The following is a 15,159-nucleotide window of genomic DNA, read 5'->3' on the forward strand; positions in this document are numbered from 1 at the left end:
AAAAAAAAAAAAAAAAAAAAAAGATGCCATATGAATGGAGATATTTTATTGTTATTTATGCTTTCATAGAGGAATACTACTTATTCCTAGAAAGAGGCAGGGTGCAGCAGAAATTCTTTACTCTCTGTGTGTATATGATTATATAATATACATAATGTATTTTATTAATATATTATATTTTATATACATTAATATATAATTACATATGTAATATATACTAAGGAGACGTATTCACATAAGTAAATTGTAATGAAATGTGCTGTCTTTTTTCTTTCTTTCTTTCTTTGATTTTTTAGGACAGGGTCTCACTCTGTCTTCCACACTGGATGCACTGGTGCGATAATGCTCACTGCAACCTCAAACACCTGGGCTGAAACAAGCCTTCTGCCTCAGCCTCCCCAATACTTAGGACTACAGGTGTGTGTCATCACACCTGACCTTTTTTTTTTTTTTTTTCAGTTTTTTGTAGAGACAGGGGTCTCACTATGTTGCCAGGCTGGTCTTGAACTCCTGACCTCAAGCGATCCTCCCACCTTGGCTTTCCAAAGCACTGGGATTATAGGCATAGAAATGTGTTTTCCTAAGAGCAATGTCTTGATTTCTTAAAATCCTTCAAACTTACATGTGAAAAATCACATATAGATCATTGATGAGATATCACCTGTGAATGTAATTAGATTCTTTTTCAATTTTGATTTGAAGCAAATTATTAGAAATGACTTGATTAGCAAAAAGATTTATTTGTCATTTACTTTTTAGTGAGGGTAACAATGCTTAGAATTGTCCCTTTGCTTTGCACCCTAAAGCCTTTGTCGTATCTCAGGCTGTACACCCCCATAAGAGTGGGTGGGATGGCAGCTGCCCCTCTCTTTTGTAAAGCGAAAGAAGAGAACACGAACGAGGCAGGAAAGGAGAACCTGTTTGTCCCATGGTGGGCACCTTCCCAAGCAGATCTCTTGGAAGCAAGGGAACACACAGAGGTTGAGGGTTTATACACTGATTCCTCTAATACTACACTTGAACACACACTCCTTGGAAAGCCTGTCTGTAACCCCCAGGGTTAGACGTATGCTAGTTTGAAGACCATTTACCACAGAGAATTGCTGGCCTAGTTAAGATGAGAGATAGGAAAGAGTATTGAGTTGGTGGTTGAAGAAATAAAGAGGAGCAGACAACCTGGGGAAGAGAAGGAAGATAAGGACCTGCAAAAATTATTGTTGCTGAATCATACGCAATGGTTCGTTTGATTTTTTCAAATATTCCATTTTTAATCCTTATGTTTACTTCGGATTTTGAGCCTAGATGTGTATTAAATCATTATGATGAAAGGCTCACACCTACTGAAAGTATCACACCTACTGAAAAGTTAACCCAGTTTTAAGCTCTTATTGATAGTTTTTAAAAATAAAAAAAAAATCACATCTCTGCCAGTGTAGGTAAAACATATTCAATCATCCAGTCTTTCATTCATTCATACCTTAATAAACATTCAAAACTAGGCCGGGCACAGTGGCTCATGCCTGTAATCCTAGCACTCTGGGAGGCCAAGGCAGGAGGATCACTCGAGGTCAGGAGTTCGAGACCAGCCTGAGCAAGAGCGAGACCCCGTCTCTACTAAAAATAGAAAGAAATTAACCAGACAACTAAAAAATATATAGAAAAAATTAGCTGGGCATGGTGTCACATGCCTGTAGTCCCAGCTACTCGGGAGGCTGAGGCAGGAGGATGGCTTGAGCCCAGGAGTTTGAGGTTGCCGTGAGCTAGGCTGATGCCACGGCCCTCTAGCCCCAGCAATAGAGCAAGACTGTGTCTCAAAAAAATAAAAATAAAAAAATAAACGTTCAAAACTATTCTCTAGACCCACCATAAATCATTTTAAACAAAGATTGAATACCGTTGTCTTCCTCCAATTTCTGACACCACAGTAGGGAGCAAACACAGCTCCCTATGTGGAGCTACATGGAGTTACATGGCTCCCAGTGGCTACACGGTGTCCACTGGCTACAGCAAGGCAGTCAGGTATGTCGATGGCAAAAGTGAGGGGCAGAGGAAACATGCAGGTTTCACAAAGGAAACAGCATTGGAATGAAACCTAAATGACTAACAGTGGTCAGAGAAACATTTCAGGCAGGGGTCAGATGTGGTGGCTCATGCCTGTAATCCTAGCACTCTGAGAGGCTGAGGCAAGAGGATCACTGGGGGTCAGGAGTTCGATACCAGCCTGAGCAAGAGTGAGACCCTGTCTATACTACAAAAAAAAAAAAAAAAAATAGAAAAAAATTAGCCAGGTATGGTGGTGTGTGCCTGTAGTTCCAGCTACTCTGGAGGCTGAGGCAGGAGGATCACTTCAGCCCAGTATTTTGAGGTTGCTGTGAGCTATGACGACACCACCACTCTAGCCCAGGTGACAGAGGGAGACTCTGTCTCCAAAAAAAAAAAAAATGAGGCAGGGAAGACAATGAGGTCTTGTTGATGGATTTACTATGTTAGAAGATAAGCTAGGATACTCTCCAGTAACTCAACAAAAGTGCTTTAAATACTAATGAGTTTAACTCACAAACATGAAGTCCAAGGGTAAGCAGTTCCAGGAATGCTTAGTTCAATGGCTTATAAACATACTCAAGAACCCAGTTACTTTCCATTTGGGGTCTACCCTGCAAAGATTTGACTTTCATCCCATGTGCCCACCCTTATGGAGGCTGCCATAGCCTCAGTCATCCAATCCTTGCATAAACACAATCCTTGCATAAACACAATCAAAACCAGAACAGCCATTTCTCCTGGTGTGTCTCTTCTTGTCGGGGAATAGAACCCTTTCCCAGGAGACTGGATCTTACATCACAGTTGCATTATTGCCCATGCCTGAATCAATCACTTACAAGAAGAGTAGGATGATCAATTGGGTTGGACCAACCAACTTTCAACTGCATTGTGTGTAGAAAAGTCTATGAAGAACTTGAAACTCAATACCTGGACAAAATTGTGGTTCTGTTGGAAAGGAAAAATGGGATATTGACTCTCAGGTAGTAAATTAACAGAGTCTGCCTGAACTCTCAGCTCTCTGGCTTAGGTGAAAGGATAAATGTTGTACTCTTCATTGAGACAGGATCCATCAGAGGAGGAGCAGATGTGTGGGAAATTATGGTGAGATTTGGAACATACAGAATTTGGGGTGCCTGCGGGACATTTGGGGAATGTTTGCTAGGCAGTTGAGTATAGGGTCTGGGAGTCATGAGCAGAGTGCTGGTAGGTGAAGTCATAGGCATGAATAGAATTCTTGGTAGAATTCTTGGTAGAAATACCAGCAATGAGAAGACAGGGTTATGAGAAATCCTTGAGGAAGATTCATCTTTAAGAGGAGAACAGAGAAAGAAAAATCAAGAAAAGAGGTTGAAAGACTGAGATTGAAAGAGGAAAAAGATATTTTCTCTTGAATTCTAGAGGAAGAACAAAGGGATGACAGTGCATAGTTTTGTCAGACTTTATTATGGGCTTTGCCACCATGCCTATGAACTGTCACACAATGAGAATAATGAAGTAGCCGGAAGTAAGAGTGAACAGGAAAAATTGATGGAGTACATGGGCAGAATGTTTTTGATTTTGCACAAATCATTTAGACAGGCCTCACTAATTTAATTTGTCTGTTATATATACATAGACAGAAAATCTATTCTCTGCTCCCAGGAAAGGGGAAGCCTGCTATCATAGCTTTCCTTGAACACACAGTTCTGTTCTAGAAAGGTGGAGGAAGGGGACTGGAGAGTGCAGAATCCCTGCAGTATCATTGGTGACTTGGGCAACAGTCTAAAATCTTTATTTGAAAAAAAGTTAGGTGCTGCCTAATGGCTGCAGAGAACAATGTCAGCGGCTATAAAATCTTTAATGGGTGGCTCATAATTTCTTCCTTCCCTTCAAATAAAACTCATGGTTCTTTTTGCTCAGAGAGTTCTTGGATTATGACTTGATTTCAGTGCCACATTCCTCATGACAGCAACACAAGACAGCGGGTGGCAAGTGCCATTAACACCATTTTACATGGGGGAACCCGGAGAAGCCTGGGAGTGAGTCACATAGGGTCACGGCATGGCCAGCTCAGGGCCCAGAAACCATGTTCTCCCTCCAATTCCCCAGTGGATGTGACCTAGAGAGAAACAACCTATATGTGGGTAAACCCACAGCTTTCAAAGACCTTTCCCATCCATTTCCTTATTTAATTTAAGGCTTTGCCACAATCTTGCCACAGTGTTATATTTCCTATCTTGAACTTAACCCAACCATTCCTTCAAAGACTTAGAACTTCAATTATAAATTCCCTAATGATACACTGGCTATCCAGAGTCAAAGTAAATAATGATAATATCATTTCTTCTTTGGAAATGGAAAACATTCTTTAAAATAATAATAATAATATAATTTTTCCAGATGAAATGAAGCTTCTCCTGGAACAAAATGATAGTCAATGTTCCATTCAGAAAATGCCACTTGGAAAAGTCAATGAATCCATTTGGATTTCAAACTTCTGAGACATTTGGGATCCCCTGATCTCTCTGCTTTGAAATTGTGAGCCACTTCCTATTCTTTTTATGACAGTTCAGAAGATTTACTGTTAGAACTTCTTATTTTTCCTTTCCTAATATTTTAATTTCTCTCATTCAGAATAAGTTGCAATCATTCTTTTTCAGTCACAAGATGGCTGCATTTGAGCTTAATATACAACCCCATGTAATCAGAGAGACGTGAATTAAAATAATCATAAGATGCCATTTCAAATGTTTCAGGTAGGCAAAGAGTAATAAATCTGGTAACACCGAGTGTTAGAGGTATGTGCTGTAGCAGGGACTCACGTGTTACCCAGGGCAGAGGAGGCTGGTACAAGCACTCGGAAAGCAACTTGGCAAAATTTAGTCAAGCTCAAGTGATACAGATCCTATGACCCGGCATTTCCACTTCTTGGTGTTTCCTCTAGAATAACTCTTAACAGATGGACATAAATAAACACATACAGAAATATTCAGTGCAGGCCTATTAGCAATAGTGAAAAAGTAGAAGGAACCCACCTGTTCCTCAGGAAGATGAATGGATTGACTGTGTTTCATATTCAGCAGTGGAGAGTAGAGACTCCTACAAATATCCATGTGCAGATGATCTCAAACACATTCTTTTTGGATAGAAAAGTTGCAAAAGGGCCGGGCACGGTGGCTCAAGCCTGTAATCCTAGCACTTGGGAGGCCGAGGCGGACGGATTGTGTGTGCTCAGGAGTTCGAGACCAGCCTGAGCAAGAGCCAGACCCCGTCTCTACTAAAAAAATAGAAAGAAACTATATGGACAGCTAAAAATATATATATAGAAAAAAATTAGCCGGGCATGATGGCACATGCCTGTAGTCCCAGCAACTCGGGAGGCTGAGGCAGTAGGATCGCTTAAGCCCAGGAGTTTGAGGTTGCTGTGAGCTAGGCTGACGCCACGGCACTCACTCTAGCCTGGGCAACAGAGTGACACTCTGTCTCAAAAAAAAAAAAGAAAAGTTGCAAAAGAAGAGTGTGGTACTGTTTAGGAAAAAATGAATTACACACATACAAACAGACTCTCATACACAAAACGTACACACTGAAAACATCAACAGGGATGATATAGACTGACTTTAGGATGCTGGTCATGTCATGGAGGGTATGAGAACAGAATGATATTTTAACAGTCTCTATATTTTTTTTTGCAAAATTGAAAGATTGCAAAATAAAAATGAGAACTATCAACACTGTTTTCATCTTGCTGTTGAGTACATAGGGTGTGTTATATTCTCTGTCTTCTCTACATTTGAAATATTTCATAGTTATACATGTTAAAATTGAAAGCTCCTGTTCTGGCAAAAGAGCCCAGCAGTAAAGGGAAGGTGATGACTAAATCAGATAGAAAAAGTCTGGAGCAGGACTTGGCACTGGTTTTCTGTAAATGGACAGAAAGTCCATATTTTAGACTGCAGGTGTTAGGTCACTGTCTCCACTACTCACCCACTCTGCTTTTGAGACAAGGCAGCCTTGGACAAAACATAAATGAAGGGGTGTGGCTATGTTCCAATACAGCTTTATTTACAAAAACAGACCTCAGGTTGGGTTTGATCTGTGGGCCATGGTTTGCTCAGTTTACGGTTTCTAGAGGTAAGTGGTTTCAGCAGACAAGCCATCTTAGGCTACAAGGGTGATGCTGGGGCCAGGGAACATCCGGATCTTTTTCTAGAGAGTTATTTGGGCAGATAGACCATTACTGTCCCAGTCTAAGAACCCAAATCATCAATGCAGTATCTTTAGTAGCGGAGGCTGTGGCAGTATTAGAACTCGTAAAAATAATCTCTGAAGTTTAACATTGTTGGGGATTTTGCTTTGGAGGTTTCTGTTTGAGTCTTTCTTCACTTTGGTGGTGACAGCAAGTTTATGCCAGGTGTGCCTATCAATATTCAGCCCTGGGAGCCTCCCTTCAACCTTCCAAGGATGCCCAGGAATTCTTAGGTCACAGAAAATGTCTCAGCCCCATCCCGATCCCCATTCCTGCATAGCCCCGTACTGCCTTGACCTGACTTCTACAACTCAGTAAGGTCACCCTGGGAAGGAGCTCATCAGCTTAGCTGTACCCTTGGCCTTTGGTCACTTGCGTTCACCTGTCAGGAAGGATGACTCAGCACTGCTGTAGCCTTTCCTAGAAATCAGGAAACTGTATTGCTCAAGCTCCTGTTGGCAGAACCCTCTTCAGGTCTTGACACTTCTAAGAAGGGCTGATAGAAGGGCCCTGGGATGCTTTAGCTGCCTAGATACTCGACTGCTTTGGCCTCTGCAGCCCCTGTTCTGGTATCTACCACGGCCAGGCCCAAGGGTGTTCACTTAAGAGAAAAACACTTCCACCGCCTCTCTCTCTGCACCACCAGCTTTGGCCCACCCAGTCTGCTCAGGCCATCAGCATTCACAGTCCTGACACCCCTTGCCAAGTGACAACATCGCCAGGCCAGAAGGATGGTTCATAAAACCAACAGCATTTATTTATGAGTTTCTTCTGCTAGAAGCCAACTACAAGATGTGAGAGTAAAATGAAGTATCCTCATGCTGTCGTTCCTGGCAGTTGTCACAACATTCTTGAGAAGTTAATTGTACGCCAACCATTTTTCTGAGTAGCAAAGTGATTCAGGACAGAGCAGGATGCTAAAGTACTAAATTCAGGTCCTGGAGGGGCCCGGTGATGTATGCACACAGGGACAGTTGGTGAACTGGAGACAGAGGCATGCACGTTTGTTCTCTCCCCCAGGAACCCTACGCCACCAAGGGCCGGCAGAGGAGGAGCTTGGCTTCATTGCTTTAACGCCCTGAAGAAAAGAGGCTGCAGCCTCATAGACACCAGGGCGGAATGCCTCTGGCCTGTTTGCCTGTTTGGACACTGAGATGCCACGTTACTGCTGCTGGGTGTGAAGGAGGAAAGAAAGGAGACACAGGAAAGGATAGAAGAGCCTGAGGTGGTCCCAGTCATCTAGATTTCAGCAGCCTCTCTTCCCTTTCCTGAAAATTGGAGGTTTACTTTTCTTCTTAGGTTCCTGGGAGACACAACTTTTAAAGGTGATGCTTTGAAAAGTTTGAAAGCGTTCAAAGGACGCATGTTGTTAAACCGCCGCATCTACTACTGTTGACTATAGGAGCTTTGGTCCCAAATGAGTCTGAGCACGTTCTCTCCGACGACGAGGCGGACCTGCTGAGTGGCCGCACGCATTTCTGAGCCCGTCCACCCCACGTGGGAAGCTGTTCCTGGAACCAGGATTTGAGGACCCGGCTGACTCTGTCAATCTTTCCTGGCTGGGACTCGCAAACTCTTGGTTGTGTTTACCCAGGATGTTAATAATTTTGGAAATCATTAAAATGGAACCAAAATACTTTCTTTTTAAGAGGCTACTGAGATCACAAGTCATTCCGCAAATATAATAAGCTGTGTAAGCTGAGCGTGTCCAATACTTGACACTTGCCACGAGCCAGCTGGAAGCGTGGCCATTTTCATATGACACCTCGTGTGTGGAACTAAGGAGGAATGAGAAGAGCCTTCTAAAAACTAGGCCTTAAAAGTGCAATAATTGTGTTGGACAAACTGTTTTAAAAAAAAAAAAAAGAGAGAGAGAAAAAAAACTTTCTTTTTGTCCCCACTCTCTGCTCTCAACTGCCCGTTGTCATCTCTGTGACCTAACTCCCGTGCTTTCACCAGTGTCATCATCCTAAGGAATCCCATTAGGATTTTAAGGGACCCGCTTAGTTGTCACTTTCTATGCTCTTCCTGTTCCGTCTCCAGGCAGACCCAATGCTTTTGCTTTGAACCCTCACTGTCATTTGGGGTCACTGGTGTTCATCAAAGTTACCTGAGACAATTCTTAAAAATACGGATCTCAGATCTCACCCAACCTACTGATTCAGAATGCTTTGGGGTGGACCCTGGAGTCTGCATTCTAAAGCACCGCAGGTGATTCAGACGTTGTTGCTGGCAGGACCACGACTGTGCGAACCTAGGCCATTGCTGCTGTTTTTAGCCAAGAGGCAGCGGTGCTCACCCGCAGCTCAGATTTCACAGCCAGGATGCCTGGATTTAAGTATTTTACATACTACTGGTTATATGATCTTGGCAATCTCTCATTGCCAAGATCGCATAACCAGTCCTCATCCATAAAATGCAGAAAACAGTAGTACCTACTTCATAGAACTCTGATAATTAAATAGGTTCATACAAGAAGGGAAGCTATCAGTGTCTGATGTGCTTTGAGAACTAATAAATATGTGCTACTAACATTAGCATGGATAAATTTATGACATTTATTAACAATTTGAGGAATTCAACATGCTTAATATTAAATTTTAGTCATTCTCTATACTTTGGGCTGATTAATATAATATTATAACTAATATTCACTATTATAACTATATAGTGACATATAGGGAGATTATTGTTGCATGTCCACTTTAGGGGGTGCATGTAAAAGGAATGGGAGTTTATTCAGCTCTGTAAGTGGTAAATACACAGAGAGGGAGTGAATAAATATGAAGACGATGCTGATGACAACAGCTGTGTCGGGAGCTACAGCTGTGAGACCAGACGGTTGTCATCTCTGTTGCTGGGTAACTGCTAGTGTGCCTTGAGGCCACTCAAGAAACTACAAACATTGAAAGTGGGAATTAAACTTTGAAGTCCATCTTTCCCTTTAGTCAGACTTCGGTTTGCTTCCTACAAGACACATTTCAGACAGAGTAAGACTCATTGCTCTGCGATTCCCATCCCCGTTGAACTTGTGTGATAGTGTCCTAACACAAAGACTGAAAATATAATACATTCCTGTAAGCAAGCTTTGCATTGGCATCAGACAGTTTTAATGCAACCTGGAAAATGTCTCTGTTCACTACCAGGAATTGGTTTTCACTATGAGAATCTAATTTATGACTCATTTGAATGATTTGAATATCTGTGTGCAGATGTCCCGTGCTAAATGTTATATATTATTTATAAGTCATGCTAAGCAGAGACGCAACAATTTTCCTAGTCTGTGTCCATTTCTAGCTTGAATACTCATCTTTAAGAAACTTGCGAACCACACCCACCTTCCTTCTACTTTTTACTTATTAATTTTTCTAATCATATCCATGTCTAGTGGTTAATTTTGATGGCTCCGGAGGTAGATGCCTGGCTTTAAATCCTGGGCCATTGCTCAGTGGCCGTGTGACCTTGGGCAAATAACTCAACCTCTGTGGGCCTCAGTTTCCTTCATTATAGAGTAAGGATAATAATACCACCTCCCACTTCAGGCTGTTTTTAGGATCAAATGAAATATCTATCACCTAGAACATACTAAAACACAGTAAATGTTGGTTATTAACTATTATTGGTACTTCTGCAAACTGGCTTGAGCTATCTCTTGACAGCATTTGCTTTGCAATTCTGTGATTGTTCAACATGTGTGTGTTTCCTAACTGTATTATAAATTACTTGCTGACCATTTTGTCCCTCTCCTTGTCTTGGGGCATTATCTGGGTGCCATCAACAGCAGTACACAAATGTACTATTTAGTCACTTCTCGCCTCCACCTGCCGCTGGGCAACCAGTAGTCAGCCCCGCCCCGCCTGTCTCTTCTCGAAATAAAACAACTCTACAGCACTAAAAGGAAAACCGCGGATCGCCCACTCCATCGTCCATTCCAACCAACCCCTCTGACTATTCTTCTCCTTGCAGGATGTTCGGAGGCTTCTCCTGTCCTTGTTCCTGGAGGCCGTGCTGGTGAGGGTGGCGGGAGCCCGGGAGAACCGGCCGGCGGGCGCCATCCCCTCGCCTTCCAAAGACGGCAGCAGCGACAACTCCGAGCGATGGCAGCACCAGATCAGGAGGTGCTGGCCTCCAGCCAGGAGGCCCTGGCGGTCACCGAGAGCAAGTACCTCAAGAGTGACTGGTGCAGGACGCAGCCACTGCGGCAGGCGGTGGCGAGCAGGGCTGGGGCAGCCGCCGTCCTCCCCCCCTCTGCCGGGCCAGGGCGACTCCTAACATCCCGCGGCACGTGGAGGAGGAGGAGGAGGAGGAGGAGGAGGAGTCCTTCCCGTCCTGCGCCTTCTGCCAGGCCCAGCGCGTCACCTCCGTCCTCGCGGAGCTGAGTGCCCCGGCCTGGACCCGCCCTTCCGACTCAGAAAACTCCAGAAGGTGAAGCAGCGCAGGTGCGTGCCCGTGAACCCGAGCGACTCGGCCAAGCAGTGAGCGTCCCCGAGGGCGCAGGCCGCTCTGCACGCGCCCCCGCCGCGGGTCGCGCTGCCCCCGTCCCCGTCCCCGTCCCTGTCCTCCGAGCCCACTCACGCGCTGCCTGGTGTCCCCACCCCCGCAGCGGCAAGCACGTCTCTTGGGGCTGACGGTGTCCTTGTCCAGCACGTGGACCCACCACAAGTGGAGCTTTGCCGATGTGTCCCTGACCGACCCCGGCCCCACCAGAGCCTCCGGAACCGGGTTGTGGATCAGGCCCGAAGGAAAAGGCTGGAAAACCACCGCCACCCGCCACCCAGCCGTCGGAGTGACCTTGCAGGTGATGCGCTGCCAGTCCGGCAGTGATGTTTCCACCGTGTGGAAAAGCGAGTAGTTCCCTGGCCTCCCCCGACACTCCGGCCCGCCCCCTCCCGCGGGCAGCGGAGGGCGAAGGATGCGTCACTCTGCTGAGCTGTCCCCAGACCTCTCCTGCGGGTCCCTGGACCTCTGGCTGGGCTGGGCGCGCTCCCTCTGTGATCCGGAGGCTGCCCTGGGCCTCCACTGTCACGCGGCTGTGGACAAGTCACATGAAGATGTCCATGGACAGGGGGTCTCTTCGCAAACCTGATACCAAGAAGACAACTTGAGCCACTTGGATCCCGAAGTGGCCTTCCCTGGGGACCTTGCTCACAGCAGGCCACACCCTCCCCCACCCTGAGCCACCATCACCCCTTCTTCCTCACTGTCCCCCCAACCCCTTTGTGGACTGAAGACGAACTCTGGTGTGCATGCTATTACCGCTGCAGTTAGAATATTATCACGCACAAAAGTCTATGTATTAACGCTGGTTTTATAATTGACCTATATTGTAAAGAGTTGTTTAAAAAAAAAAGTATTATAGACCTATCCATATATTGTTTCACATGTTTTGCCTCTGGCTTTGCAGCACAATTCTGAGTAAGGAGAACAGCAGGTGATGATCTACCCAGAGATGTTTTTAACTCAGAAATAATGCCTGGTCAGCAGTTCACTGCCATGCACCTATTTTAGATTGGGCAGGGAGATGGGAGGAATCGGATTTGACTTTGAATATTACTCACGGAAGCTACTAAAGCATTGCAGCACAATGTAGAAATCGGGTTGGGACAGATGGGTGTCGGGAGGGGAGTCGTTTTAACCCAAAACTCAAAAGCCTGCCCATGCGGGGTGAGAAGGCCTGCTATTTTCACTGCCATGACACTAAGCAAAAAACAAAAAAATCCTGTTAAAAGAAAGAGATATTTAACAATATAAGGAGTCAGGTCACTTTGTGGTATAGGAGGAAGGGTGGACTATAATATGTAGAATAGCAATCTAGTTGAACTGTCCTGCAGAAAACAACTCTCTTCCTTTTCAAAGTATAGACTGTACCAAGGTCCCTTTCACTTTAATAAGGGATTGTTGAAGTTTCCGTGTTGTGGACTCTTGATATAAAAAAGTAGAGATAGTTTATTTTCCAGCAAAATGATACTTTCTTTGGGTCCCTTTGCTAAAATGTCCTAGGAAGGCTTCCCTGTGAGTAGTGTGTATGGAATCTGACTAATGTGACCGAGATGCCCCTGCTGGGAGTCAGCATGCTTTGCAAACTTTTCCCTGGTGTCTCCCTAGCCAAGGGAGCTCCTGCCAAGGGAGCGGTTCCCTAGTATGTGAGGGAGACCCTCTCCCAGCGTCTCTGGGGACTGAAGCTTCCTGACACTAGGCAGTGGCAGTAGATCTAGAGACACTCACCCAGAGAGCACGATTGGGCATGGGTGTGTTGGTGGATCTATTTCAGGTCTCTGCACTGCAAGGCTCTTTCCTGTCCCTTCTGTAACACCATGAGACCCGAGCAGCCTGTGCTGTTGGAAAGCGCTTGGCCTCGTAAATGGGTAAACACAGCCTGAAACAAGGAGGCAGAAATAAGAAATCTTGAAGGGCTGGAACCTGGGAATGGAGAGAAAAAGTAGAGAGGGTGTCCAAGGGCAGAATTGATTTTTGCATTTAGCGGAAAACCCCAAGTCAGACTCCGTGGCAGAATGCGCAGCAGGAGCACTGCGAGGGAGGCAGTGTGATCACGTGACACGTGATCAGACTGGAGGCTAAGGGGGTGCAGTAGGAGGGGAGTGGAGGGGAGTGTCTGCCCCAACTGCAAAGCCAGCCCCTATCATGTTACTAACACAGAACCCACCCAGATAGGGGGAAGACGAAGCTGAGAATTTGCAGAATGCAAACATGAGCACACTCTCTGTTAAACCCCGCCGTGGGTGTAGCAATGAGAGCAATATGGTATGCTGCAGTGTGAGACTCCCTCTGGAGGCTGTTGTGTGGACAAAGTTTACCTTCTGATGGCTCAAATTGTATTTAATTGGTTTTTTTGTTCTCTTTATAAATGAAGAAAAGCTGTAAGTATAATGTAATTATTTTATAGGTATACTATTAAATTATAGAACAAATAAAGGTACTTTAGGGTTATATGTGATCCCGGTGTTACGTGCCATGAAAGTGGAATTCTGAACTTGTTGCAATGAACAGTGAAGGAGCCCCGTGCGTTCAGAGCGCTTTTGTCTGACACAGTGAGTTCAAGCCCTAGCCAGCTGTCACCCCGTCTCCTTTGGGTGCCGGCATCTGCAATGAGAGTCAGAATCAGGCATCCAAGGAGCAGAGGTGGTGGGTGGGGCTCTCAAGCCTGGTCCTTGGGAGCCTCCAGGGCTCTTCCAGATCTCCCGCTGCCTGAAGACAGAATATTCTCGCTGTGGTCTCTGAATAAGGAACACTGAACAAGGAAGCCTTGGGAAATTCCTGCAAATAGACGTCTGCACTGTTACGCTCCTCTTCCGTTTAGCAGCCGGTGCACACCGCACCCGTCTCTTCAACAAGCCAGAATGTGTCCTCAGTTTTGTTCCTTTCCTCATTGACTTCTCACGGGTTTCAACATTTCTTAATTTAAGTACTTGTTAGTTTCACAATGTCTCCATTTTTCTACTAATTGACTTATCTGCCATTCAAGTAACTCAATTATCAATAAAAAATAAAAACCTTAAGAACATTGCATATGGTTGATTCACTGTGTGGACTTCAAACGAATTAAATTCAACTTACTAATAAATAATTCACCTCAATTAGTAAATGGGACAGAATAGTCCACTTTGGGATTCTAATTCGCTTATTTTTGAAGTTGGCTGACTAACTTTTAATTTATAAAGTTGAGGAAAGTGAATTTTTGCTATTGCTCAAACAACATAGAATGTTTGTATTCCTAGAAAGCTTACCTAATGATTAATCTAGCACCACTGATTATTAATGTCTGCATAGGAGATAGCAGTAAGACCAAATCATAAATAATGCAATTAAAACTTATTGATTATCATGTTATCTTCTGAATCCTACTTAATCTCCAACCTTGCTTCCCTCTGCCCAGTTCCACAGCCACTAGGCCTCATGCACAGCAGGCAGCCTATCCACTTGACCAAAAGCCAAATACAGGAAACCATGCAGTTTTTATTGTTGTCCTTTGTATTCATTTGTGTTTCTGGCTTCTCCAGTATTCAGTCTAGAATATGGGGCAAAACAAACAAAACCAGGGAACTTACTGCCGTATTGTTCCTTGAATCCTGAGTTTCCTACCTGGTCTGCATCCTTTTCTCCACCTTTTAGGATCTTCTTATGTTTGTTTTATATATGTATATATACAATGCCTAGAGATTTTAGTGGGAGGAATAGAGAAAATGTGTCTACTCCATCTTGCCCAGAATCAGAATACCCCTGAATCTTTATAAGTTTTATCAGCCACTTGCTAAGGTGTATAGAGTGTGCAATTGCGAAGACCTCCAACATACCCCATATCTCTCATCTGGTCTCATCTGATAATCATATGGTGAATCAGGGTAGTGTTTTACAGAATGTCCATAAAATCCAGGTCCCTCAGGTGTAAGAACTTACCTAGGCTGGGGCAAGACCGTAAACATAAACTTGTTCATCCCATGGGAATGCAGAGTGCATCTAGTTCTCCTTCCTATAGGTACGGCAAAAACCCTCGCATTTTCCAGATCAAGTTCTGGAGGTTGTTTTAATCTGCTCTAACAAAAAGAACACATTGAATACTGTAGCTACAGTATCTCCTGCGATGTTCCATTTGATTTTTGTCAGAGCCAGCAAAATATGACAGGGGCTACAACAATATTAAAGTCTTTGAGAGTTTTGTTAATTTCCTCCATTCCTTCTGTAGTTCAGCATTGTTTTTCTGATTTACTCATTTTGCTGTGGTGAGGAGCAGCTTTGGAAGCTTCCACATGTTCCTCACTACTGCAGTATTTCTTACTTAACAACTCCAAGAGTCAATATGAGGGTTCTTCAAACTGTCAAGACTGTCCCTTCCAATCATGTATTTGGAAATCAGAAATTGGGGGAAGAAT

At 44.4% G+C, this 15,159-nt stretch overlaps 1 pseudogene; it reads left to right on the forward strand.

Moving 5' to 3' along the window:
- Positions 1-1,947: 1,947 nt before the first annotated feature.
- On the forward strand, positions 1,948-10,750 carry LOC123632043 (annotated as a pseudogene).
- Positions 10,751-15,159: the final 4,409 nt, after the last annotated feature.

Source organism: Lemur catta, chromosome 2 (genome assembly GCF_020740605.2).
Source record: "Lemur catta isolate mLemCat1 chromosome 2, mLemCat1.pri, whole genome shotgun sequence".
Classification (NCBI taxonomy): domain Eukaryota; kingdom Metazoa; phylum Chordata; class Mammalia; order Primates; family Lemuridae; genus Lemur; species Lemur catta.